We start from the raw sequence: 25,046 nt of genomic DNA, 5'->3' as shown, positions 1-25,046 counted from the left end.
CACAAAACTTAAATCCAACCACCTGCTATGTGAGGGAGAGGTTCCTCCGCACGGCCCCAGGGTTGGATTTCTTTCAGTTTCACGTCAGTGTGCGTAGCCATTGATGAATCATTGATGTTGTACAAAGGTCGGTTAGTGTTCAAGCAGTACCTTCCGAGCAATAGAGCACGGTACGGGATCAAAATGTACATGTGTGAAAATACCACTGGGCATGCCTACAGCACGAGAGTCTACACTGGAAAAGACTCCACCCTAAACACTGCGGGCTGGCCCACCATTTAGGGGCAAGTGAGAAGATTGTTTGGGATCTTCTCACACCATTGCTCCACAAGGGTCACCATTTATATGTGGAGAATTTCTACACAGGAATTCCACTCTTCAAGGAATTGTACAATGTGGGCACACTGGCATGCGGTACAATCCGAAGTAACCGCAAAGGCTTCCCCAGACAACTTGTGTGTAAGAAGTTGGTCAAGGGAGCATGTATGGCATTGCGGCGGGATGACCTGTTGGCAGTAAAATTCTGCGACCGAAGGGATGTGCACATGCTAAGTACTATTCACAATAAAAGTACTTCAGTAGTCACTGTGCGCGGGCAGGCTCAGTAAGTGCGGACGCCCAACTGCATTCTGGACTACAACAAGTACATGTGTGGAGTAGATAAAGCAGACCAAGTGCTTCAGCCACACCATGCTCAACGCAAGTCGCGCATGTGGTACAAAACATTGGCTTACACATTATGCATGTAGCTACACACAATGCTTTTGTTGTCTACAGGGCAGCTTCTCCACAAAACAACCTCTCATTTCTGAAATTTGAAAAAGAAGTTGTTCAATCTCGGACTATGGTTCTTGTACCAATTCCCTCTTTTTCAGAGGTAGAAGATGTGGCCAGATTGCAAGATCGACACGTTGCTGATTATGTTCCTGCCACAGCCATGAAGACACAACCTTACAGAAAATGTAAGGTGTGAACAAAACAAGGAATGAGGAAGGATACTCGGGTGTACTGTCCCCAATGCCCTTCCAAGCCAGCACTCTGCCTACAGCCTTGTTTCCTTTTGTATCATACAAAGGAAAAGTATTGGCAGATCAACTGATTTTCGGGATTTCCAATTATTCCTTGAAAGGGACACATAGGCTCTGAATTCGTGCATGTCTTACAAAGGAATCGACACTCCTGCTCCCTGCACTGGAGTTGTACCTTCAATAAAAATGCAACAGCATTGCAACTCACTTCACTGTATTTAGCATGCCTTCACAAGCATTGCTAGTCCTGCTCCCTCAACTGGAGGTCTGCCTTGGAAAGGCACACCACCCGGTACCTCACTTCAGGCCTGCCTTAGAAGGAAAGGTCAGTGTAGCTCCCTCTGCGCGAGGTGTGACTTGCAAAGGAACGCGATTCAGGCTCCTTCCACTTGAGGCGTATCTTGGTAAGGAATGCCACTCCAGCTTCCTCCACTTGAGGCGGGCCTTGGAGAAGAAGGGATACACCACTCTGGTCCACTCCCCTTTGGGGTGTCTTGGCAAGGCATTCTAGTGCAGCTCGATCCACTTGAGGCCTGCCTTAGAAAGAAACGCCAATGAAGCTCCCTCCGCTTCAGGCGTACATTGGAAAGGAACGCGATTCCGGCTCCTTCCACCTTAGGCTTTCCTTACAACAAAACATCTGTCCCGCTCCCTGTACTGGAAGTGTGCGTTGGGGAAGACCGGAACACCATTCCAGTTTCCTGCACTCAAGGGGTGTCTTTTGAAAATAGTACAGGCCACTTTGGCTCCCTCCCTTGAGGTCTAAGTGTCATCTATATGGTGGCGGTGTCTTGCGTACCTCGTACCACCCTGCCTTCTTTATCTTTTACCTCAACTAATGTTAGGTGTGGTGTAACTGAAATGTCTTCTGTAGGAATGATTTGGATATGACTGGTGTGTGAGTGAGGTAAAGCTACATACTACATGCAGATGTCATTTATGTGAATGCTCTTTCCCAGCACTGCCGAAATGATTAGCATGTTAGAGGTTGTGTGTTTATTGTGGGTAAGGTTGCACATATGAATGTTTCAATATGCTTGCTATGGGCGTACTCGAAGTTGGTATGAATGACAGCGCCTGTAGGCCAGGTAGCCAAGCGAGCCAATGTGCACTTGCTATCAGTGCGCAGATATGATTGCAGACACAGGAGATTTGAATGCAGACACAGTTCATATGCGATTGCTGGAAAATGATGTGAAAGATATTGGCAGAGACAGGGTTGAATTGTGAGCAGATGTCCACTTGCTGCGAGTGTGCAGATACGATTGGTGGCACATGAGATTTGAATGCAGACAGTGTTGATATGCAAGTGCTGGAAAATGATGTGAAAGATATCGCTAGAGACGCGGTTGCATTGTGAGCAGATGTCCACATGCTATAAGTGTGCACATATGGTTGCTCTGGCGCAAGTGATTTGGTAGAGGTGCTGCTGAAATGGATGCCTACTGACTGCAGACACGAAAGGTGTATGAATGGCCAGTGAAACGGTGGGTGCCTTGTCATGGCTTCACTGCTCACAACGAGGTTCCTCCTTGTGCTAAACAACGAGGTTTCTCCTTGTGCTAAATTCCACGTTGCCTGTCCGACTGCATTGGGACCTGTACGTATGAGAAGTGTGAGCAAAGGTGCATGTGAGTGGGCTTACTGACAGCACTTTACTCTTTACTGAGAGCACTAAAGAGCACTTACTGTACAAATGATTTACCCATTGTCACCCAGGTATGACACCCACGCATACGATATCTGCCTCTCATTGGGACACCTGTGGGAACGTGGGAAGGTAGGACATGTGTTGTTGGCAGGCCGATTCGCGCACGTCAGACCTCTGTGAATTCCCACGGGTGTCCTCTTTTGGGAAATGCAAGGGGTTCCCTGTTTTCCTAGGTGGCTTCGACACCTTAGGCCCAAATCTGCTCTGCAAAAAGACTTGGGGATACCAGTGTTTTAGCCTTTTCCCTTTGCGCCCAGGTAGGTAGGTGCACCCACACGTCAGGTACCGTTTTCATCGGGACACGTGTGGAAACGCACGAAATTTGTTGTGTTCGCGTGGTTTCCATAATGTTTCGACCCATTTGCTGCTGCCCTTTGTCGCACAACCATTCATTTCCCAAATGTGACCTACATTTAGCCACTGCTTTAGGCACTACACACTTTTGTAACCTGCACAAGTCACCTACCCTTCAAAAGGTCTGCCTGTGCTCTTTAAAAAAAATGTATCCTTGCCCTTCCTCACCACATTTGTTTTCCTTATTTACACATGCTAAGTACCTCTGTTTAGGCCGTAAGCATAAACCTCCTGTGTACCATGGCTCCGTTTTTGGCTTGGGGCATTGCTTGTTTTGCGAAACATTACAAAAAATGTGTGATTTCCTAACTGGAAGAGTCAGGGGAATGTAGCAGAGCATTGTTTTTTCTCAAAATTCACAGAAGCCAAGGAAAAAAACCACAGGCTTCTTTGTACACCATTTTATTAATGAACCAGAGTTGCACATGGTGGCGAGTCAGGCCTACGGTGTGGCTGTACTCCTTTGGGATATTTATGAGACACTAGACTTTTGAGGCAAGGAAGCCTTCGCCCGATAGGCGACAGTGATGAGATCTGCTGAAATGGAAGGAAGGAGTTAAAGAGGCTACATGGCCTGAAACCATTAACGTTTGTCAAGGTAGTTAACACGTAGGGTGTGTGCAAGGAGGGTATGGGCTGTCTTGTGGCATTCATCTTGTTGTTGAAGAAAGTTGAGGAGTTGTTGGTCAGCCTTTGTGGCAATACCTGATGTCCATATGGCTGGACCCCTTTTGCAATGGTGCAGACGGGTTAAAAAAACTTGGCGTGGAAGGTTGCCCAGAGCAGTCCCAGTGGTTCACACGCTTAGTGGGGCTTGTTGGTACCTGTGCAAGCGTGTCTGTGTCGGTGCAAGTTTCATACCATTTCCTTGTGAAATTTCTACTAGTTCTTTACAAATCTATCAGTTCTCATTTGAATGAATTGATTTCAGCCGTTCAGTCTTTTTAATCTTTTTGGTGATTTGGGGTCTAAAGGTCTCGAGATTTCTGCTGGAACCATTTACGGGGTTTCTAGAAGATTTATTTTTATCAGGGTTTGCAGAGTGGATGAATAACTTGCTGAAGGCTCACGAGGAGACATTATTTAGCCGCCTGGAGGCAGTCACAGGAAGTGGTTTGTTTCTTGGGTGAGCACCCTGTGTTAGGTAGCAAACGGGTAATGAAGCTGTGATCTGCCCATAATAGAGGGACAATCACATTCTCGGAGGTGATATTATGCCAGAATAGTAGGCCTATTGTGGGTCCTCATTGCCCTTTCAGAGTGAGCCTTAAAACCACTGTGAAATGCCCTGGCTCATTGTGCTGTTCATGGTGTTTTGGGCAGGAACGCTGGATGGGTGTTAATCCAGCTGCATGTGCTAGCAGCTTCTGCGATACTGAGAGTGAGTCATACTGTCATACCAGTTGGCAGAAAAATTTTGGGCCCGATTCATATAAAAGGGCATATAGATCCCGCAAAGCCTGCGTGCCGAGAAAACACTCTGCACGGTGCGTTGTGCAGAAGAAAATCTGCGCGCTATGCATATTCATGAAATTGTTAATGCAAAGTGACCCTATGCGCAGGTCGCTGCTAGAACGCCCATAACACACCCACAGGCAGAGCCATTCCAGCCATGGATACAGACCTTTGCGCACTCCTTGCACGCGATGCAATGCAACCCGAAAAAACTGTCTGTGAACCCCCCACAACCAGGCCAGCACCCCAGCAGGGCTGCATGGGGTCCCCGCTCCCCCTCAACATGTCTACCATGTATCGTATAAATCATCATTACTAGGTACACATGTGAGCAAACCCCTGTAAATCGTTCCTGCACCCTGCTACACTGCTTGCACACACCCCTATGTCTGATCGGACCCCCGACTGCATGCACACACCCCTAAATCCAAAATACGATCTTACTTCTGCAAAGTGATTACTATGCGCAAGTGTCTGTATGCCTGCCTTCGAGTGGCAGTTTTCGAGTGCTTTGCATGGACATTTCCCCGACGAGAGGTTGTGCGGACAGATCCATGAATACGCTTGGTTATGCGCATCTAGGGGCGTACGATGGACTGCCAGCAGGCCATCCCTCGTAACGCCCACATTTTCCCTTGTTCTTCCCCATTTTGCATGTTCTTCTGCCCCCTACTCGGGTCTATGCACAGGCCATGCCCATGCTCTGCGAGGTGTCTCGTGCAAGGCACTCGGCCGCTTGCAGAGACGTGCCGAGCCTGCACAAAGTCCTTGTACAGTACGGTAAAGTCCAGAGCAGCCCATTCGATGAATTGACAAACAGGGTTTTGCATGAGGTTTGGCGCGCACTGTCCATATTTACTGCGCCAATAATTCCAGGAATCAGGGCCTTTGGCACAACAAAAAGGACAGTAGGCGATGACCAAGGTAAAGGAACTTTTGGCAGTGCAGAAGGCTCTGATAATAAGGATTGCTAAGTGATGGAAGTGATCAGTAATGATGTGACCCTAACCAGCGCCCAGCACCCTGTCCTTTTAAGGCAAGAATCAATTTACAAACCGTTTTGTTTAAACTGCATTTCCCAACCTTCTGTCCCTCAAAACCTCAAAAAGTAAGTGCAGTGCCCATGCCTCTTATTATTATTATTATTATTATAATAATAATTTGGCATTTATATAGCGCTACGAACCCTCAGGTATCTGAGCGCTGCTTATTATTACCCACGGTGTGTGGTGCTCATTTATCGACCTCGGAAGGATGAAACGCTGAGTTTGGCGCTGCCGGGATTCGAACCTGGGTTCGCAGGCTCTGCACTGATGTCAAAGCGAGCGCTCTACTCGCTGTGCCACTTGATCTAAGGATTCTTAGAAATCCTGGACAGATCCCTGCTTTAAGAGTGCAGCAAAGGTTTTCCTCAGTAATGAATTGACACCACGCCTGCCCTCCCTGTTTGAGGTCAAGGGGTTCAAGTCCGAGAACAGGTAAAAAGAGAACATTTATTTATTGTTTTACTTGTTAGGTGCTTATGCAATAAGAAAATACTGTTTCAAAGCACCCAGAGGGCATGGAAGTGCTGAGGATGGGAAATACATTACAACACAATCTTAAGAGCAGAGGGGGAGGAGGGAGAGGGACGAACCTACTATGCCTTATGATTATTCAGAACGTGCAAGTGCAGAAACGAAGTGGGAGGCGGGTGTAAGTACTGGGGAGTCCGAGCTCGTGGGTGAGCCATGGACGAAGTGCTAGGAATGTTGAGTGCTACACGCCTGGGGCCGCGGGAGGTGTTAAGTCAGAGTCTCCAGGGCGGAGGGTGTGCCCATGCAAAGTGCTATGGATAGACAGGAGCTGGGAAGAATTGGTGTGGGAGGTCAAGGCCCCGAAGATGCATAAGGGCCAAGGACATAGATTCAGCAACTGAGTGATTAGCAGAAGACCGAAGGAGGAGGAAAAGAGGAAAATCTTTAAGAGCTTCTGGAATTTGAGAAGATTCTGCTCAAGGCGCACAGAGAGGCTATTGGGAGCCCGCAAAGGAAAGTGAGCGACCCCCTGTCGTCTGTTTAGCAAAAAGGTTTACACACAAAGAGTTGGTGCCGGAGGAGCGAAGTGGTCTAGAGGGAGAGTCTTGCGAGAAAGTTGAGGATAGTCTGGTCCCTTGGCCCAGATAACCCTGTGGATGATGCAGAGGGATTTTAATTTAATCCGTGCAGCAACCGGGAGACACGGAAGACTTTTTAGTGCAGGAGAGATGCGGTCCCTGGGTTTAAGGCCAAGAATAAGTCTCCCTCCCCTTTGCTGGATAAGCCGAAGGGGTCGCAGAGTGGAAGAAGGCAGATTCAGGAGGATTTTCTAAATGCAATTAGACCAAGATATGCTATCAGGCGGACTTTCTAAATGCAAACTAGAACACAGATATGCTATCAGGTGACTTTCTAAATGCACTTAGACCAAGATATGCTATCAGGCGGACTTTCTAAATGCAAACTAGAACACAGATATGCTATCAGGCGGACTTTCTAAATGCAAACTAGAACACAGATATGCTATCAGGCAGACTTTCTAACTGCAATTAGACCAAGATATGCCATCAGGTGGACTTTCTAAATGCAATTAGACCAAGATATGCCATCAGGCGAACTTTCTAAATGCAATTAGACCAAGATATGCTATCAGGCGAACTTTCTAAATGCAATTAGACCAAGATATGCTATCAGGCGGACTTTCTAAATGCAAACTAGAACACAGATATGCTATCAAGTAGTCTTTCTAAATGCAAACTATAACACAGCTTTGTTATCAGGCGGACTTTCTAAATGTAATTAGACCAAGATATGTTATCAGGCAGACTTTCTAACTGCAAACTAGAACACAGATATGCTATTAGGTGGATTTTCTAAATGCAATTATAACAAGATATGCGATCAGGCGGACTTTCTGAATGCAGATAGACCAAAATATGCTATCAGGCAGAGATTTTCTAAATGCAGTTAGACCAAGATATGCTATCAGGCAGTCTTTCTAAATGCAAACTAGAACACAGATATGCTATCAGACGGACTTTCTAAATGCAATTAGACCAAGATATGCTATCAGGCAGTCTTTCTAAATGCAGTTAGACCAAGATATGCTATCAGGCAGTCTTTGTAAATGCAAACTAGAACACAGATATGCTATCAGGCGGACTTTCTAAATGCAATTAGACCAAGATATGCTATCAGGCAGTCTTTCTAAATGCATTTAGACCAAGATATGCTATCAGGCAGTCTTTCTAAATGCAAACTAGAACACAGATATGATATCAGGCGGATTTTCTAAATGCAATCAGACCAAGATATGCTATCAGGCAGTCTTTCTAAATGCAAACTAGAACACAGATATGCTATCAGGCGGACTTTCTAAATGCAATTAGACCAAGACGTGCTATCAAGCGTACACAAGTGTTTCAGAGTGTAACCAGGCAAAAAGGGAGGGGAACAAGGGAGAACAAAAAAAGAAAACAGTGATATTACTAGGCCCAGTGGGATCTAAGAAAGCGCAAGTGTGTGGAAAGGGGGAAAGTGCATGGAGGGAGGGTGGAAGGTGCGGAGCAGAGGAGAGAAAACACAATAAATATTAAATAAAATAAATAAGGGCAATAAAACCATGGTAGTGCAGCCAGTAAATGGCAGGTGAAAGTTGGTGAGATAAGGTATATCTAATAAGTGCAGAAGAAAAGTGGGAGGGGAACCGATTGGGCACAGAGACAGAACCTTAGTGCAGAGGGTGGCCTGGAGGCAGTGCAGGAGGGTGGCAGGGTGATCAGGTACCTGGGCCCGAATGACAGGTTGGCCAGGTGCACAATGCCAAGAGAAGAAACAGATCAACAGGGGAGAAGGAGGGCAAAGGCAGAGGCAAAGAGGAAGGTCTTGAAATACTTTCGGAACCGGAGATGGTTTTCCTCAAGTTTCAAGGTAACCGGGAGGCTGTTCCAAAGGGAGGCACCAGCCGAAGACAGATCTACCCCAGCTCGTTTTTTTGCAGTAGTCAATTCTAGAGAGAACCAAGACTCGAGTCACATTGAGCCTCTGAGGGAAAGAGAGAAAAGGTAGAATTCTTTGAGAAGGAAGAGCTGATAGTTGGACTTCTTGTCAATATCCTGAGTGTGAGGGAGGAAGGAGAGAGAGGAGTTAAAGTCTCCAAGAGGACTCCAAGGTTTCTGGCTTCAGTTGAAAGCGCTGGGGGAGAGCCCAAGGAGGAAGGCTGGAGTGAGGGGAAGAAGGAGGGAGCAGGGGTCACAAAGGGAAGGATGTCAGTTTTACAGGCGTTGAGGCAGAGATCATTGGAGACGCACCAGGACTGGATGGCAGATGGGCAGTCAAGGATGATGGAGGGTGCAAGGGGATCAGTAGGGAGTCTGACGGAGAGCTGTGTGTCATCTGCGTAACACTGGAAGTTGGAGGAGAAGGTGGAATGAAGCGTGCAAGTAGAGCACGGTAGATGTTAAAGAGCCATGGGGAGAGTATAGAGCCCTAGCGGACACCAACGGTGGAGATGAAAGTGGGAGAGGAGAAGTGGCCCAGGATGACTCGGGAAGAGCGGTTACTGAGGAAAGAGGACACCAATCCAGTGCCCATTCCGAGATAGTGTGGAGTCTTTATATGAGGATGGAATTGTTAACTGTGTCAAATGCAAAGGAGAGATCGAGAAGGATGTGGACAGCTGGGGAGCTGGAGTCCAGAGATGGGAGCAGTTCTTCACAGGTGTTCAGAAGAGCAGTTTCCGTGCCTATGGATGCTCGGAATACAGATTGATGGTCATGGAGGAAACCAACAAGTTCAGTGTAAGAGTTAAGTTGGGGCAAGGCAAACTTCTCAAGTAGCTTGCCTACGAAGGGGGCGATGGAGATAGGGAGATGCAGGGCAGGTAGGGTCAGAGGAAGGGGGTTGAGAGGGAGGTAGAAAGGGTGGTCAGAAAGTGCTGAGTTTTTGTGGCAAAGTGTGAGGCCAGAGCATTACATAAGGCCTGGGAAAGAGAAGGGGAGGAGACTGCAGAAGGGTTGGCTAGTACCCTGCAGATTTTTACAATGTTCAGCTGAGTTATTGGATGCGCCGGAGACTGGTGCCTGAATGTGGGCTCTTTTATTTACACCAATGGCGAGTCTTTATTGCCTTTGGGGCAGGGGGCAGGCCAGTTTGTCAGAGGATGAGCCTAAGGTTAGCCACTTCTTTTCTGCTGCCCTACACTTTCGTTTCAGGACATAGGTCAGTGAATAGAGTGGATGCAGAGCCAGGGGAGTCCAGTTGAATGTTGAAATCACTCAGGGGGAGAAGGTTAGAGGTGGAAGCAAGTAAGGAAGAGCCGAAGTCCACCCATTCAGAGACGAATAGGAAGGTGGCGCCTGGAGGCCGGTAGATGGTAGCAATGGTCAGAGAGGTGACCAACTTGCAAACCAGGCTTTCAAAAGAGGAATAGGTGTGGGGAGGTAAGATGGAAGCAGGAACCCACTCAGGGAAGATTAAGGCAACCCCCGCCAGAGCGGTGAAGTCGAGGCTTGGAGATGATCTTGAGGCCGTCAAGGAAGAGGGTGTCAAAGGCAGTGACTCCGCTGGCATTGAACCAAGTCTCGGTAAGAGCGAGAATGTCGAGGATAATGTCTTCAAGAAGGAGACAGATGTCAGAGAAGTGTTTGTTGGCTGAGCGGACGTTGAGAGTAGCCAGGTGGAGGTGGTCAGTCCTTTTGAAGGTTTTCTGAGGTGGGGTACAGGGGCGTGGTACACCATTCAGAGGAGGGAAAGAGAGAGTAGAAAGGGGAGATGCAGGCAAAGAAAGGAAGTTAATGATAGAAGGCAAGATGCGTTAATGAGAAGGAGGTTGGGTTGTGGACCCTGAAACAGGATGGTGCCAGTGTGATAGACATTAACAAAGCCACAAGAGAATATGGTGCCAGCCAACAGGACTTCCCAATTGATGCTGCCGTTAATAGAGGAGTGTGAAGATGGAGAGAGGAGATGAGATGGGGAGTCCAGAGATCAGGAGAGGGGACAGAGAAAAGGATACGAGTAAAAACCTCTCTAGAGGAATCAATGACATAGGTGTCTGCAATGGGAAGTCCAGGGTTTGCACACAGGATATCTTTTTTGTGCTTTGTCCTGCCGGACTTGGAGAGAGAAGTGGGATAGGTGATAGTGTAGCAGTTAGAGAATATAGGAGAGATGGAGAGAGCCATAGGAGAGCAGAGATTTTAGCCAAAGAATGAGGGAGGAGCGGCAGCACTGCACAGTTCTGTCTAAACTCACTAGAAGGCCTAGTAGATTGAGTCAGAGAGAGCAGGTGAAGCCCAGCAGGAAAAGAATTACATTGGAAGAGCGGCACAGAGAACATTAAACCAAGTTAGAGGGATGCAGAGGATGGTAAAATTGTAGGTTTCTGGGAAGGACTGGATGTTTGAGGCCTTCTTATGGACGATCCGGCATTAATCAGGTTAACTACAAAAACACTAGGGTTGCGATACGTAGGACCATGTACCCCTGCTTACACCCATGCAGCCCCATGATATGATATGGCATTTATAACACGCCTATACACAAGTGTTTCAAGGCGCGACGAGGCAAGGGAGGGGGAACAAAGGGAGGACAGACAACGATCATACTAGGCCAGGTGTCATTCAGATTGCGCAAATGCATGGGAAAAGGGAAGCGGGAAAGTGCAGGGGGTTGGAGGGGAAGGGACAAAATTAACTGCCTTGAGAAACACCATTGGTTGAAACACGTGTCGGCCCTTAAAAATCACAAGCATGGAGCTTTATGAGTTGCACTGAAACAACGTACACGCCAGGATGTATGTCATACAAATGACAACCAATGCTAACCAACAAACGTGTGTGAACAACTGATGCAATAAAACCTAATACTTTCTCAAAACCGATAAGGTTTACAAATCTTATTGAAGAAGAACTTATACTGTCAACTGATCCAGCGCCAGCGTACAAGAGGGGTTCAGTCTCAGCAAAAAACATATACTTAAAACTTGGACTGCAGGAGCTCTGTCCATTTGGAAACCCACACGCAGGCAGCAAGAGATAATCAAAACAAGCTCAGCCTAGCTCAGGCACAGACTAAGCACCTAGCGCAGAGATTCACCATTCCTACAAACTCCAACCACAACCCATAACATAATGCATGAATAACTAGGTGCAAAGAAATTATTATTACTAAAACATTTCCGTTTTCCAGTAAAACATATGTTTACTCTATTGTAAAATACTCCCTTTGAGAACTGGATGTACATTTTTACTCCCCAAAAAATCATTTTACTTCCATCGTTACAATTGATGGAGTAAAATACTCCTAATTCAAAACCTTATCTGGAGCAGTGCCTGCAGCAGTTGGCAGCTGGAGTTGTATATCATGAATGAGGTTTGCTCGGGGTGAAGGGGGAGGCAGAGGAAGGACCGCAGAATCAGAGTCTGAATGCGCCGTTTTATTGTCCCCATGGTAGGAAGTGGGGGTTGCTCAAGAGGGTGCAAAGTATGAACGATTTGAGGCTCTGGTTTTTAGCCTGTGCCAACAAGTGGGTCAAACTGGAACAAAATAGGGGCCAGGGCACCAAAGAAACAGTAGCCCATGTTTATGAATGGCGGTTTGTGAGGTTTTGCAAAAAATGAAGGCAGTAGTTCTCTAGAGCAATTTTGGGGGGAACTTTTGAGACAAATAGTGTCCAGTCCAAGTCAACAATACAAAGTCAAACCAATACCTGGCAACTCTCGCCCACTGCATTGCCATTTTCTGCTCAAATTTCCAGTGCTACGCTGACGAGGCACAACTCATTTTCAAGCTGCCCTCTCCCACCTCCTCTCCCTCTCTCATCTCTGATTGCCTAACTGCCATTCAAGATTGGTGTTCCGCCAATGATCTTTGTCTGAATGCCAGCAAGACGGAGATCCTCCTCATCGGCACACCTTCACCATCCTTTCCCCTCACTCTCTGGCCTGCCTCCCTTGGCCCTCCTCCAACCCCCACCTGCGAGGCTCAGAACCTCGGGGTCATCTTTGACTCCACCCTTTCCTTCTCCGCCCACATCTCTGAGGTCTCTAAAAAGTCAAATTTCTGACTGCACCTCCTCAGAGGTACTCTGCCTTTCCTCTCCTTCCCCCAGAAGCTCATGGTATATCAAGCTCTGGTTCTCTCTAGCTTGGACTATTTTAACAGCCTCTTTCTAAGTCTACCTGCCTCTACTCTCCGCCCTCTGCAACTAATCCAGAACAGGACTGCAAGACTTGTCCTTGGCCTCAAGCCCTGGGATCGTATCTCTCCAGCTCTGAAATCTCTCCACTGGCTCCCAGTGGATGCAAGGATTAAATTCAAAACCTGGCTGCTAGAGAACTAGTGGAACCTGTTGAAGTCAGTGTGCTTAAGGGGCTCCACTCCCGGGCCCGTGGGCTGCTAGAGAACTAGTGGAACCTGTTGAAGTCAGCGTGCTTAAGGGCCTCCACTCCGAGCCCGTGGGCTGCTAGCGAACCAGTGGAACCTGTTGAAGTCAGCGTGCTTAAGGGCCTCCACTCCGAGCCCGTGGGCTGCTAGCGAACCAGTGGAACCTGTTGAAGTCAGCGTGCTTAAGGGCCTCCACTCCGAGCCCGTGGGCTGCTAGCGAACCAGTGGAACCTGTTGAAGTCAGCGTGCTTAAGGGCCTCCACTTCGAGCATGTGGGCTGCTAGAGAACCAGTGGAACCTGTTGAAGTCAGCGTGCTTAAGGGCCTCCACTCCGAGCCCGTGGGCTGCTAGAGAACCAGTGGAACCTGTTGAAGTCAGCGTGCTTAAGGGCCTCCACTTCGAGCCTGTGGGCTGCTAGAGAACCAGTGGAACCTGTTGAAGTCAGCGTGCTTAAGGACCTCCACTCCGGGCTTCTGGGAGGACAAAAAGCCTAAGGTTATACTCTCAACCCTTACAGCTATCAAGAAATGGGGGTACTTATACTCTAGATTTCCAGGCCCAAGAACTCTGCTTTCCTAGCAGACATGGCGCAGCATTGGTTTCATCTGCCGAATTCCCCAATGGTACCCAATTGAGTGCAGACTTCTGTCCCATATACACCCCCATCATTGCCATTAGCAGTTTCTTACCAAAAGCCACATCTTTCCAGCCCACCTGACAAGTCCATTGCAGCAATGCTGGCTTTTCAGACCAGGCCTATGTGCTGGAAACAAAATACCAACCAAATAACGGAATCATCAGGGGTAACAATGTTGCTATACGCCAAGCATAAATCACTCGCCCCATATGTTATCCACATAGCACACCATTTCTTATTCGCCAAGAGCCAAACATAGTAGTGAGGGCAAGTATAGAGGAGCGCATGCAGAAGTGGTGGGGTGCACAGAGCAAGCAGAGGGTGGTGCACGTGGTAAGGAAAGAGATGCCAGCGTATGCAGCAAAAGGGAGGCACACAGTAGGCGGAAGGGAACATGCACAATATATGGTGAAAGAGGGCACGCGCACTGTATGCTGGAGAACATGCACACTACTGTATGAAGAAAGGAGGCATGCAGGGGTTGCACACTGTATGCAGAAGGGAGGAAAGCAAACTATGATGGGGAATCGCACACTGTCTGCAGGGGTGGAATGCACACTGCATGCAGAAGGGGGATGCACACTGCATGCAGAAATGGGGGTCGTACTGCGTGCATAGTGGCATGCTTAGGAGGAATGCACAATGGATGCAGAAAAAGGGGTCGCACTACATGCAGAGGGGGGATGCACACTGTCTGCAGGGGTGGAATGCACACTGCATGCAGAAGGGGGATGCACACTGCATGCAGAAATGGGGGTCGTACTGCGTGCATAGTGGCATGCTTAGGGGGAATGCACAATGGATGCAGAAAAAGGGGTCGCACTACATGCAGAGGGGGGATGCACACTGTCTGCAGGGGTGGAATGCACACTGCATGCAGAAGGGGGATGCACACTGCATGCAGAAATGGGGGTCGTACTGCGTGCATAGTGGCATGCTTAGGGGGAATGCACAATGGATGCAGAAAAAGGGGTCGCACTACATGCAGAGTGTGAATGGACACTGCATGCAGAAATGGTGGTCACACAATATGCTGAGGGGGAATGCACATTGCATGCAGAAATGGGGGTCGCACTGCACGCAGAGGGGGGATGCATACTGCATGCATAAGAGGCCGGGTTCGGGGTGCACACAGTCTTTAAGGGCACCACGCACAGTGTTCAGCGAGGGGCGTGCACGCAGCAGTCGGGGCTGGGGTGTATGTGGTGCCGGGAAGGGGGGGGGGGTCAGGCACTACACGCATTCTCGGGGGGCTGCAGGTTGCACCTAGAGGAGGGGGCTGCACAGCCAGCACTAGCAGGAGGCGGGGCTGCACATCTGCCCTGCCACCCACCCCCCTCTCCTCGCTGCTCCGCCCCCTCCGTTAGTCCCCAGCCCCTCCCCCTTACCGGTGTTCCCTTCTCGGGCTCCTTCGCCTCCCGCCGCCTCAACGCGCAGGCCCCTGCGCCGGCCGGGGTCAGGGGTCACAGACAGCGGAGCAGCGAGAGGGAAGCGGGGACGGAGCGTCTGCGCGGGCCAGCGAGTGCGGCTGCGGCGGCCGGGACAGAGCGCCGCTCGGCACTAGCGAGTCACGCACTCTGGGATAGAGCGTCTACCAGGAGGACTGGCAGGCGGGGCTGCGCGCCGCGCTTCTGTGCCAGGAGGCAGTTTAGACGCCATATTGGGTGAGGATTCGGCTGCACAGGGTTGTGTGATGTGAGCGCACAGTGTAGACGCCATCTTGGGTGAGGATTCAGATGCACAGGGTTGTGTGATGTGAGGGCACAGTGTAGACGCCATCTTGGGTGAGGATTTGGCTGGACAGGCACATGGATCGTGGGATGCAGGGTTCAATATAAACGCCGTTGATAGTGAAGATTAGGCTGGACTTGGGGTGCGAGGAATATCTTGAATGTTTTTGTAATAAACAATACACGTTTCTGTATTAAATAATGTATTTTGATTGAGTTTATCAACACTATGTAATAGTGCCTGTCTCTGTTCAACTGATTATAGTTAATTTGTTCCTTTTTTCAAACATTGTATGCATTTTCTTTGTATTTTGTGGCTCCTCACTGGGTACCTGCAGCCTTGTCATTTACTTATGTATTATTTACTTTCAAATTCTATCATATAATGTTGACATATTGCCTCCCTCTGCGAGGGCCTTGGCATTGGTTATGTAATGTCTACTGTTATCTCTGTTGAAATACAGTAACACTTTTGAACACAGCCTAATCCTCACCCCAAATCATAGCTCTCAACCATTTGTGTTGCAAAGGCGGGTGAAATCACACGATTTTGTTTTTGGCGGGTGAGACGCCCATTGGAATGTATGGGCGTGTAGGAGGCTTGGCGGGTGAGTCAGCCGTTTACAAGGTGGGTGACACCCGCCAAAAGCGTGTGAGTTGAGAGCTATGCCCAAATGGTGTATGTTATGTGTGAAATCAGGACACATGAATATATTAAATAAGACTGCACAATGAGACACAGAGACAAAGCGCATACATGCCAACCCTCCCGATTTAGGTGGGAGACTCCTGTTTTTTTATGACAAATATCGCAATTTTTTAATTACTCCCACCTAAAATAATTACACCCAAAAGCAATCCTATGGGGAACTTCCTGTCTCCTGCTTTCTGTTTCAAAATCTCCCTCCCAGGAGGTCAAGAAAGTTGGCATGTATGAAAGCGTGTGTATGAACGTGCGTCTCTTTAATGAAGTCTCGATTGTCTTGGTGGTAACTCCACCCACACGTGACCCAACACCGTTGAAATCACCAAACATCCACAGAGGACAGGCAGATGCCTTTGCCGTCCATAAACATAGACATAAGATGTTACAGTCTCTACATTGAGTACAACAAGTTTTATTGTATTTTCAACTGAGATAACTGTAGTCATTACATAACCAATTCCAAGGCCCTTGCAGAGGGACACAATGGCCCTCATTACAACACCGGCGCTAAACCATGGCGCTATTAGCACCATGGTTGCTGCCGGTATTGTAACAAGTCCACCATGGTGAAATGGGGAAGTACCACCCCATTTCAAGGTTGGCGGGGCGGTACTTCCCCATTTCACCATGGCCCTTCCCCAGTCCCATTTTTGCCCCATAGGGCATAATGGGAATGGGGAAGGCGGTAATTACGGTACCGCAAATTGCAGTACTGTAATTAGCACCAAGGTCCCTTTGCGGGTTCATTCCTTAACGGCTGGTAAAACCAGCCGTTAAGGTGGGAACCCGCAAAGGGACCTCGTAATCAGGCGCTAAGGGATTACCGGTACCCTTGCCGGTACCAGTAATCCCTTAGCGCCAGGGTCGTAATGAGGCCCAATATGTCAAAGTTAAATGACAAAGTGAGATATTATATGATACATAAATAAAGGACAAGGCTGCAGGTACACAGGGGGAGCCACAAAATGCCAAGAAAATGCATAGAATGTTAGAAAAAGGAACAAATGAACTATAAATGATTGAACGGAGATAGGCTCTATTACACAGTGACGGTAAGGTCATTCGGAATACATTTTTTAATACAGAGACGTGTGGTGTTTATTGCAAAAACATTCAAGATGCTGTTTATATATGCTGGCGGGCTCCAGTGCACACCTAGAAACGAAGGTACAATGTAAACTCTGACTGTAATGGTACTACTGAAAAGAGGCTTGGAGAGAGATGAGAAGAAGGAAGGAAAGGAAGAAAGTAGAGGTGGAAAGGAAGGGAGGAGAAGGGAATCCATCCTATGTGAACTACAATAATGTTCAGCTACTGATGCTAATAGATTCTTCTGAAAAGGTTAAGGTGTGTGTTACATAGATAGGGCAACTTGAATGCATTAGACCAGTTGAGAGTTACTCAGTGATCTAGGTAGCTGATGTGCCATGGATTGGAGCGAGGGGGGGTGGAGGGGAGCAGCCAGGATTGGTTATGAAATAGCCTAAACTCTAGAAAATATGATGGAACTGTCAGGAGATCTCTAGCCATACCTTTTATTAGTTTATAATTATGGAGGTTTGCAAAGTTATAGGAATTTGTTATTAGATGTGGAGTTAGGGAGTAACTTGCATATGAAATTCTACAGAGGATTACAGACTTCTGAGAACTTGAGAGTGTCAATGGTAACTCAACATAGAGCTTTTTCCAGTCTATAAAGAATTCCACCAAGCTCGATGAGTTGGCAGGTCTTTTTTTTTTTATTGCGATTTGGTTTGCAGAAAAACGTACACAAATGAATACAGTAAAAAGTAAACATATGTCACACATCATACATCATTTAATTACAGATAAAATACATACATCTAAGTAAGGTCATTACAATTTAAAAAACAAGTAAGTGAAAGGATTAGAGATAGACTCTCACCCCACATAAGTCTGGACCAGAGCAACTCCTTGGAGTATTCTGAATAAAAACTATTCAATTCGCTACATAAGGAAATAGATCTACTCAGACTTCGAGAATGACAATCCATAATCCAATGTTCTGATGTTTCCACATTACTGGTTGAATTACAGAAACACCAATTCAAAGGCAGTTCATCTTCAGAAGCTTCTGTACACCAGTTTTCTGTCCTTTCTCTTGTGTGGATTTGATTTAATTTGAATTGTAGATATGTATTTCGTGCCTTATTGCAAGGGAAACCTTTAACATATCCCGTCAAATTGCCCTTGCCCATCCTACGAGGAAACCTGGCATACTCCTGATAAGATGTATATGATGACAAGGTTTCCAGAGTCATTCTCCAGTCATCTCTGAACGATTTCGATTTAACCACCTCAGGATTGCCAGACAATTCCAATTCAGATGAGCCAATTCGCTCTAACAGACAACGCCTCTGATCCCTAAACAAGGTTACAGATATTACAGAACAATTTGTCACAATCTGATGCATGTCTATAAAGAAGGAATCGGGCGGAGGAGACAAAAATGTATGGAAAACGAATAGCGGTTTACACTGAAATCTAGCATTCAAGGAAATCAAATTTAGTTAATGACAAATGATTACATTAGGAATAGAACCAGAAAGCTCCAACACATTCTTCCAAAGCAAACCCTGTATAGAATCTAAGGAGGCCTTGGTGACCCCCCCCTTGCTAAAAAAGGATTCCCTAGATCCCTTCATCTGAGAAAATTATCGTCCGATCACCAACGTACCCTTCTTGCTTAAGATAGTGGACAATTTGGTGCATTTTCAATTCCAAAAGTTTCTGGAGGGTAGGGATATTTTATTGTCCTGTCAATCCGGTCTCAGGAAAGGGCACGGTACTGAGACCACCATGCTTGACCTGCAGACTCATCTTTTATTGAACATGGACCACGGTCAGTCATCCATCCTCATGCTGTTAGATCTTTCGTCAGAGTTTGACCTTGTAGATCATGGTCTACTCAAAGGCAGATTACAGTCCCTGGCCGGGTGTTCCACAAAAGCTGCCAGCTGGATTGCATCTTTCCTTGGCCCCATATACTCTATGGTAAACATAGGTGAAACTTGCTCAGACCCCTCTCTTGTTACTTTTGGGGTGCCACAGGGCTCATGCATTTCGCCTACCCTATTTAATGTTTACCTAATTCCCTTCCTGCTCTTGCTACTCAGCCTTGGTGCCCACGTGGCCAACTATGCTGACAATACACAGGTGACCGTCAAACTATCAGGCTCATACACTGAGGGTGCAAAAAAACGAAACACCATTTATAAAGCCATCCATGCATGGATGGCGGCCAACTCTCTGGCTTTGAATGCCAAAAAACTGAGCTCCTTATTGTTGCAACCACAGCAAAACGGAAATCTTTGCCAACACGGTATAGTCAGTTCCTGCTCATGGGTACCTTGGTCCCAGTGGCTGAGCGGGTTAAAACCCTTGGCATTGTCCTGGAGTCTGTTTTGTCCATGACACATCAGGTTGCCCTTATCCGGTTTGCGTGTGGGCTGATCACGAAGCGTCTCTGGCTCATCCGCCCTTTTCTTGTGCAGGAGAACCTTGCCACTTTGGCATCTGCCCTCATCAATACATGCTTAGATCATTGCAACAGCCTACTTAGTGGCTGTGTCCACTCCTCTATAGCAGTGCTGCAGGTCTCTCAGAACGGGGCAGTGAGGGCTGTCTCAGGGCTCTCTAGGCTTGCACATGTCACGGCATTGAGGTGCAGCCTACACTGGCTCCCGGTAAAGGTGAAAATAAGACACAAAATTCTGACCCTCACACATAAATGTGTCATGAACACGGCACCCCGTTACTTGGGAACCTGCCTTCAACTTCAGATCTCTGCCCGTCTTCTCAAGCCCCAGTACCACAGGAGGTTGGTCAAACCTAGATTTAAACTGGTAAAGGCCTGTAGTCGCAGCTTTAACGTACAAGGCCCCGATCTTTGGAATATGCTCCCGCCTGAGCTTAAAGCCGTGGATAACACAGACAGGACAGGTTCAAAAAGGAGCTGAAGACACCCCTGTTCAATCTTGTGCCCGACTAGAGACCTGTGCTCCTTAAGTATTTTTGTCCGTATAGCTGACTCCGAGTTCTGCCCTGGATTCTCCTCCTCGCACCCCACAAATGCTATCTGTCTTGGTCGTCTGTCTATATTTGTTGCCTTGTGTGCGCCCTCAGGCCTTCGGGCGTGTGGCGCAAAGCTATAAGAATTTTTAATAAATAAGGACCCAGAGTTACAAAAGCTGTGTCCAAAGAGTATAAGAGCACAGGCTCAATCTTTCCCAGGTAGTGTTTTATAACAGGAAAAATTGAAAATCGGCACAGTTTTCTAAGAATCCGCTTCATATGGGATAGCAAAGGTGCCATTTTGTCTTTCAACATTGCTCTCCACATATTTATAGACAATGAATTGGTCAGATTATAACACAGGTAGTGGAGGGATGCCACTAACTCAACCCTTTCTGTCCCCACAGACCAACACATAGTATTTGGCTTGATTTGGACCCATTAGCCACAAAATGATTCATTAAAGTATAGGAATAAAAGATGTTGAGCTTGAATTGGAGACCACATAGAGTCCTATCAAATATGATGATATCGTCGGCGAAGGCCAACCAATGAAGTTTCAAATGGCCCCGTTTTACCAGTATTACATCATACCTGTGCCATAGATCCTGAGTGTCGCATAAGTAAAGATTAAATAATGTCGGTGCCAGAGTGCAACCGTGTCTAAGCCTCAATTTGATCTGAATTGGCCTAGGGAGAGCACCTTCTTTGTTCAGCCGAATTCTAAACATTGAGTTTTGATATAGCAAAGCAGTTAGCTGAACTAGTTTCTGCAGTACATTGAGCCTCAGCAATTTATCCCATAACTGCTGGCGGACCACACAATCGAAAGCCGATGACAAATCCAGGGAGGCCCTGTAAACGTTTCCCCCCTGGGAGGCCTTTACACTGTACAGCCGGTGTTTCAGCGGAGTAGCATTAAGAGATGTGCCCATTTGTTTTTGGAATCCCACATGCAAACGAGATAGATTTTGGGATTTACTCAGGAAGGTATTCAAGTCTCTTAAAGGAATGGTTCGCCCAAAATTTTGTATTTCAAAAATAGATAGGCAATATTAAAAAAAAAGATTGCCATTTTTTTTTTCCGAAGTCCCTATGTAAAATTTTGAGCAATTCAAGCTCAAAGATAGCACATGGGGGCATCCATTTTGTGAAATGGATGCCCGCCGCTGTGCTCGCTTTGGCTTTTGCGGCACTAATGAAGGAAAAGCCAGCCAGCTGTAGTAAACAAAAGCTACCACTGGGTGGCTTTTCCTTCATTGGTGCTGTACGCGGAGGACGGGGACCGGAGACTACAGGCAGAAAAGCTGCAGCTGCATCTCGGTAAGTGCTATTTTTTAAATAAAAATAAACACTAGCTGCGTTTTTTTTCCTAGGTTTTCTGGGCTGGAGGAGCCCGGAAAACTTAGAAATAAAACCGCAGCTTTAAAAATGTTGTATTTATGTTTGCGGTCGCTTTTGAAGCGACCGCAAACATAAATAAAACGTTATTGTGTTTGAAAACGCTGCGGTTTTTCTTTCTAAGTTTCTCAGGCTCATCTGGCTCGGAGGAGCCTGAGAAACTCAGAAAGAAAAACTGCAGCGTTTTCAAACACAACCGCGTTGTGTTTCTGCCTGCCGTGGCTATCACTTTGGGTCTCCTGTGCTCCCCCAGGAGAGCACCGGAGACCCAAAGTGAAAGCCAAGGCAGGCAGAAACACAACACGGTTGTGTTTACATGCCGCGGTGTTTCTGCCTACAGCTGATTTCCCATTTGGGGCTCTCGGGCTCCCCACGGGGGGCCCGAGAGCCCCAAATGGGAAATGCTAAATGCTGCAGTGTTTCTGCCTAAATCTGCTTTCCCATTTGGGGCTCTACCCTAAAGCCCCAAATGGGAAAGCAGATTTAGGCAGAAACACAACGCGGTTGTGTTTGAAAACGCTGCGGTTTTTCTTTCTACGTTTCTCAGGCTCGGAGGAGCCTGAGAAACTTAGAAAGAAAAACTGCACCGCTTTCAAACACAATAACGTTGTATTTATGTTTGCGGTCGCTTCAAAAGCGACCGCAAACATAAATACAACGTTTTTAAAGCTGCGGTTTTATATCTAAGTTTTCCGGGCTCCTCCAGCCTGGAAAACTTAGAAAAAAAAATGCAGCTAGCGCTTATTTTAAAAAAAGCACTTACCGAGATGCAGCTGCAGCTTTTCTGCCTGTAGTCTCCGGTCCGCGTCCTCCGAGTCCCGGCACCAATGAAGGAAAAGCCACCCAGTGGTAGCTTTTGTTTACTACAGCTGGCTGGCTTTTCCTTCATTAGTGCCGCAAAAGCAAAAGCCAGCACAGGCGGGCATCCATTTCACAAAATGGATGCGCCCATGTGCTTGCTTTTGCAAATTGTTGAGCTTGAATTGCTCAAAATTTTACATAGGGACTTCGAAAAAAAAATGCCAATCTTTTTTTTTAATATCGCCTATCTATTTTTGAAATAAAAACTTTTGGGCGAACCATTCCTTTAACAGCAGAATAGAGGAGACTTTGCTGGAATAATCTATCAGGGCAATAGGCCTATAATGGCCTGGGTCGTTGGGATCACCCTTTTTATAGACGAGGAACAATAATAGACTGAGCCCAGGAAGCTGGGAATATATGAAAACATAGATGGCATCACAATATGTTTGAAAAAATGGGCCCAGGCAACCGGATCCCTTTTAATTAGAAAAGGTGGAAGACCACCGGGGCCAGGCCCCTAGATAGTTTAACTTTCTTAATAGCCCAAACTATGTCCTCTGGTCTTTATTCTTCCATGTCACAGTGATCCATTGAATGGCTGCTACTAGAAGGATATCTACTAGAGATATTTGCTTATCATTTAAGATTCATTCTTTATCGTGGGCAGCTATAGAATTGATGCACAGGACTTTCAGTGAATGGTTATAGCCAATTTGAAGAATATCTACAATATTTTCAGTTATCTTCGCTCAAAATACAGATAATTGAGGACATGAGAAAAGCCTATGCTTGAATGTGCCCAATAGTTGTGTTTCTTGGCATTTCGAGCAAGGTGAATTGGCACTAATTTTGGCCTTAGTAATTTTTCTGGAGTCCACTGTGCCCTGTTTGAGTTTTGCTAGCCTATCTGGAAGCTTTCACTATTCTCATGTCTATTTGTCACCAATGGTTCGGTTCCAGTTCAGTAGCCAGCGCTCTTCCCATTTCCAAGTTGAGAATTTTGTGGTTATTCGAGAGAGTATTTCTTTTGTAAAGAACACTGGCCTTGTTAAGTGTGCTGCACATTGCTATGTTATCTGTTCCGCAAAGCTGTGCCGACTGGGTATTTGTTCTAATTCTTTATATTATTTTACAAAGCCTCATGTAGTTCCTAAGTTCAGATGGGGGAGCCATATTTGTCTTGGAGTTCTGCGTAACTGAGAGGAGAATCCTCGTCCCATACTTGGTGCATGAAAAAGATTTCCCTATCCATCCAAGTTTCCCAGTGTAAGGTTTGTTTATTATTTGTTAGTGAAGGGTTGTTCCAGGGTTAGGCCATTTGGGAGCCTGTATGTGTTGTCCCAGATGCTACATTGGACCCTCTAAGTATTTTGACTGTAGAGGTCAAGCTAGGAATTAAATAGTGCTTTTTATAGATATTCATGGAAATGGGTGTGATAAGGCTTCTTCAAATTCTAGTCATTTTGGGGACGCCCAGCTGTCTTGTGGTGGATGGTACACAATTTGATTTATTTGTGTTAGTATGAAAGTGTGATGGAAAGCCAAGAAATTTGGAAATAAATGTGACCCCCTCCTTGGTCTTTGTATTGCCTGGAACTTCTTCATGGACATTTATGGTGGTTTCCCTTTCCATAAAAAATTGGAAAGGATAGAATTGACCTCTTTATAGAATTTGTTACTAAATGGGATTGGAATCATTGCAAGAGGGTGCAGTAATACTGGTGCTATTATCATTTTAACTGTATCCAATCTTCCTCACCAGGAACGGCACAGGCGACCAGGTATCTGGTTTCTTTATAGTGTTTCTAGTATGGAGTTTTCGGTCTTAGTAATTGTTGTATCTATATTATGAGAACATTCTGTCCCAAGATTTATAATGTGACTTGTTTTCCAGCATTATCCTAGATCATCAAGGTTGCTTTTAATACTTGAAGCAGTTAGAGGGAGGAGCTCAGTTTTCTCTTTATTGTGTTTGTACCATGAGACTTTCTTATAGTTTTCAATATGATCCATAGTTTTCCTAACTGTGATATTGGGGTTAGAGAGGAATAAAATAATATCATCTGCATAATGTGCGAGCTTGATATTGGTGTTGTGGACTTGATAGTTGTGTAATTTCCAATTAGTTCTAGTAAAGGTTCTAGATGAAGGACATAGAGAAGCGGGGATAGCAGGCAGCCTTGTCTGTTTAGGGGGAATAAAGGGGGAAATGTGATGTTGACTGTTATACAGGTTCTATTGGGAGACCATCTTGACCAGGGGATTTCCATTTTTTTCATAGAAGAGATTCCATTCACTAATTCAGGCATAGTAATTGGAGAATCTAGGTCCTTCAGAAGATTTTTGTTAAGTTTCCTTTTATGAATGCTTTCAAAGAGTACATCTATTTCTGCTTGGATGCTGGGGTTTGTAGAATTTTCAGAAGAGTAGAGTGCACGGTAGTAGTCTGCGAAGACCTGAGCGATTTCCGAGTCCGTGGTGCATGTTTTGCCACTCCAGTTCCTAATGGACCACATTTTTGATTTCTCTTTTTTACCCTTCAGGTAGCTCGCCAATAGTCTGCCAGCTTTATTTGAGGCCTAGTGATATTTTGCCTTAATATTAAGCAGTGTTATGTTAGCCTCTGGAGTAGAAAATAAAATTTTGATTTCACCAGATTTTTTAGGGTACCATCTGAATTGCCAGTTGGAACTGTTTTTCTAGCGGTTTGGTGGTTAAGAGGGAATCCTGTAACTCTTTCTCATAGTGCATTCCTTTTTAAGGCTACTCTACTGATCAAT

General features: G+C 46.4%; 1 protein-coding gene across 1 annotated transcript in view; it reads right to left on the bottom strand.

The window, feature by feature from the left end:
• Nucleotides 1–15,120, bottom strand: part of FRS3 (fibroblast growth factor receptor substrate 3) — a 165,607-nt gene extending 150,487 nt beyond the window's left edge. Inside the window, exon 1 of the mRNA XM_069633031.1 lies at nucleotides 14,979–15,120. The gene's annotated coding sequence lies outside the window, so the exon portion shown is untranslated. The remainder of the gene's footprint in view (nucleotides 1–14,978) is intronic.
• Between the last annotated feature and the right edge of the window lie 9,926 nt (nucleotides 15,121–25,046).

The sequence above is a fragment of the Ambystoma mexicanum genome, chromosome 13, assembly GCF_040938575.1.
Source record: "Ambystoma mexicanum isolate Mex_15411 chromosome 13, UKY_AmexF1_1, whole genome shotgun sequence".
NCBI lineage: Eukaryota > Metazoa > Chordata > Amphibia > Caudata > Ambystomatidae > Ambystoma > Ambystoma mexicanum.
The sequence above is the reverse complement of the archived record's forward strand: the minus strand, read 5'-3'. Positions and strand labels throughout refer to the sequence as shown.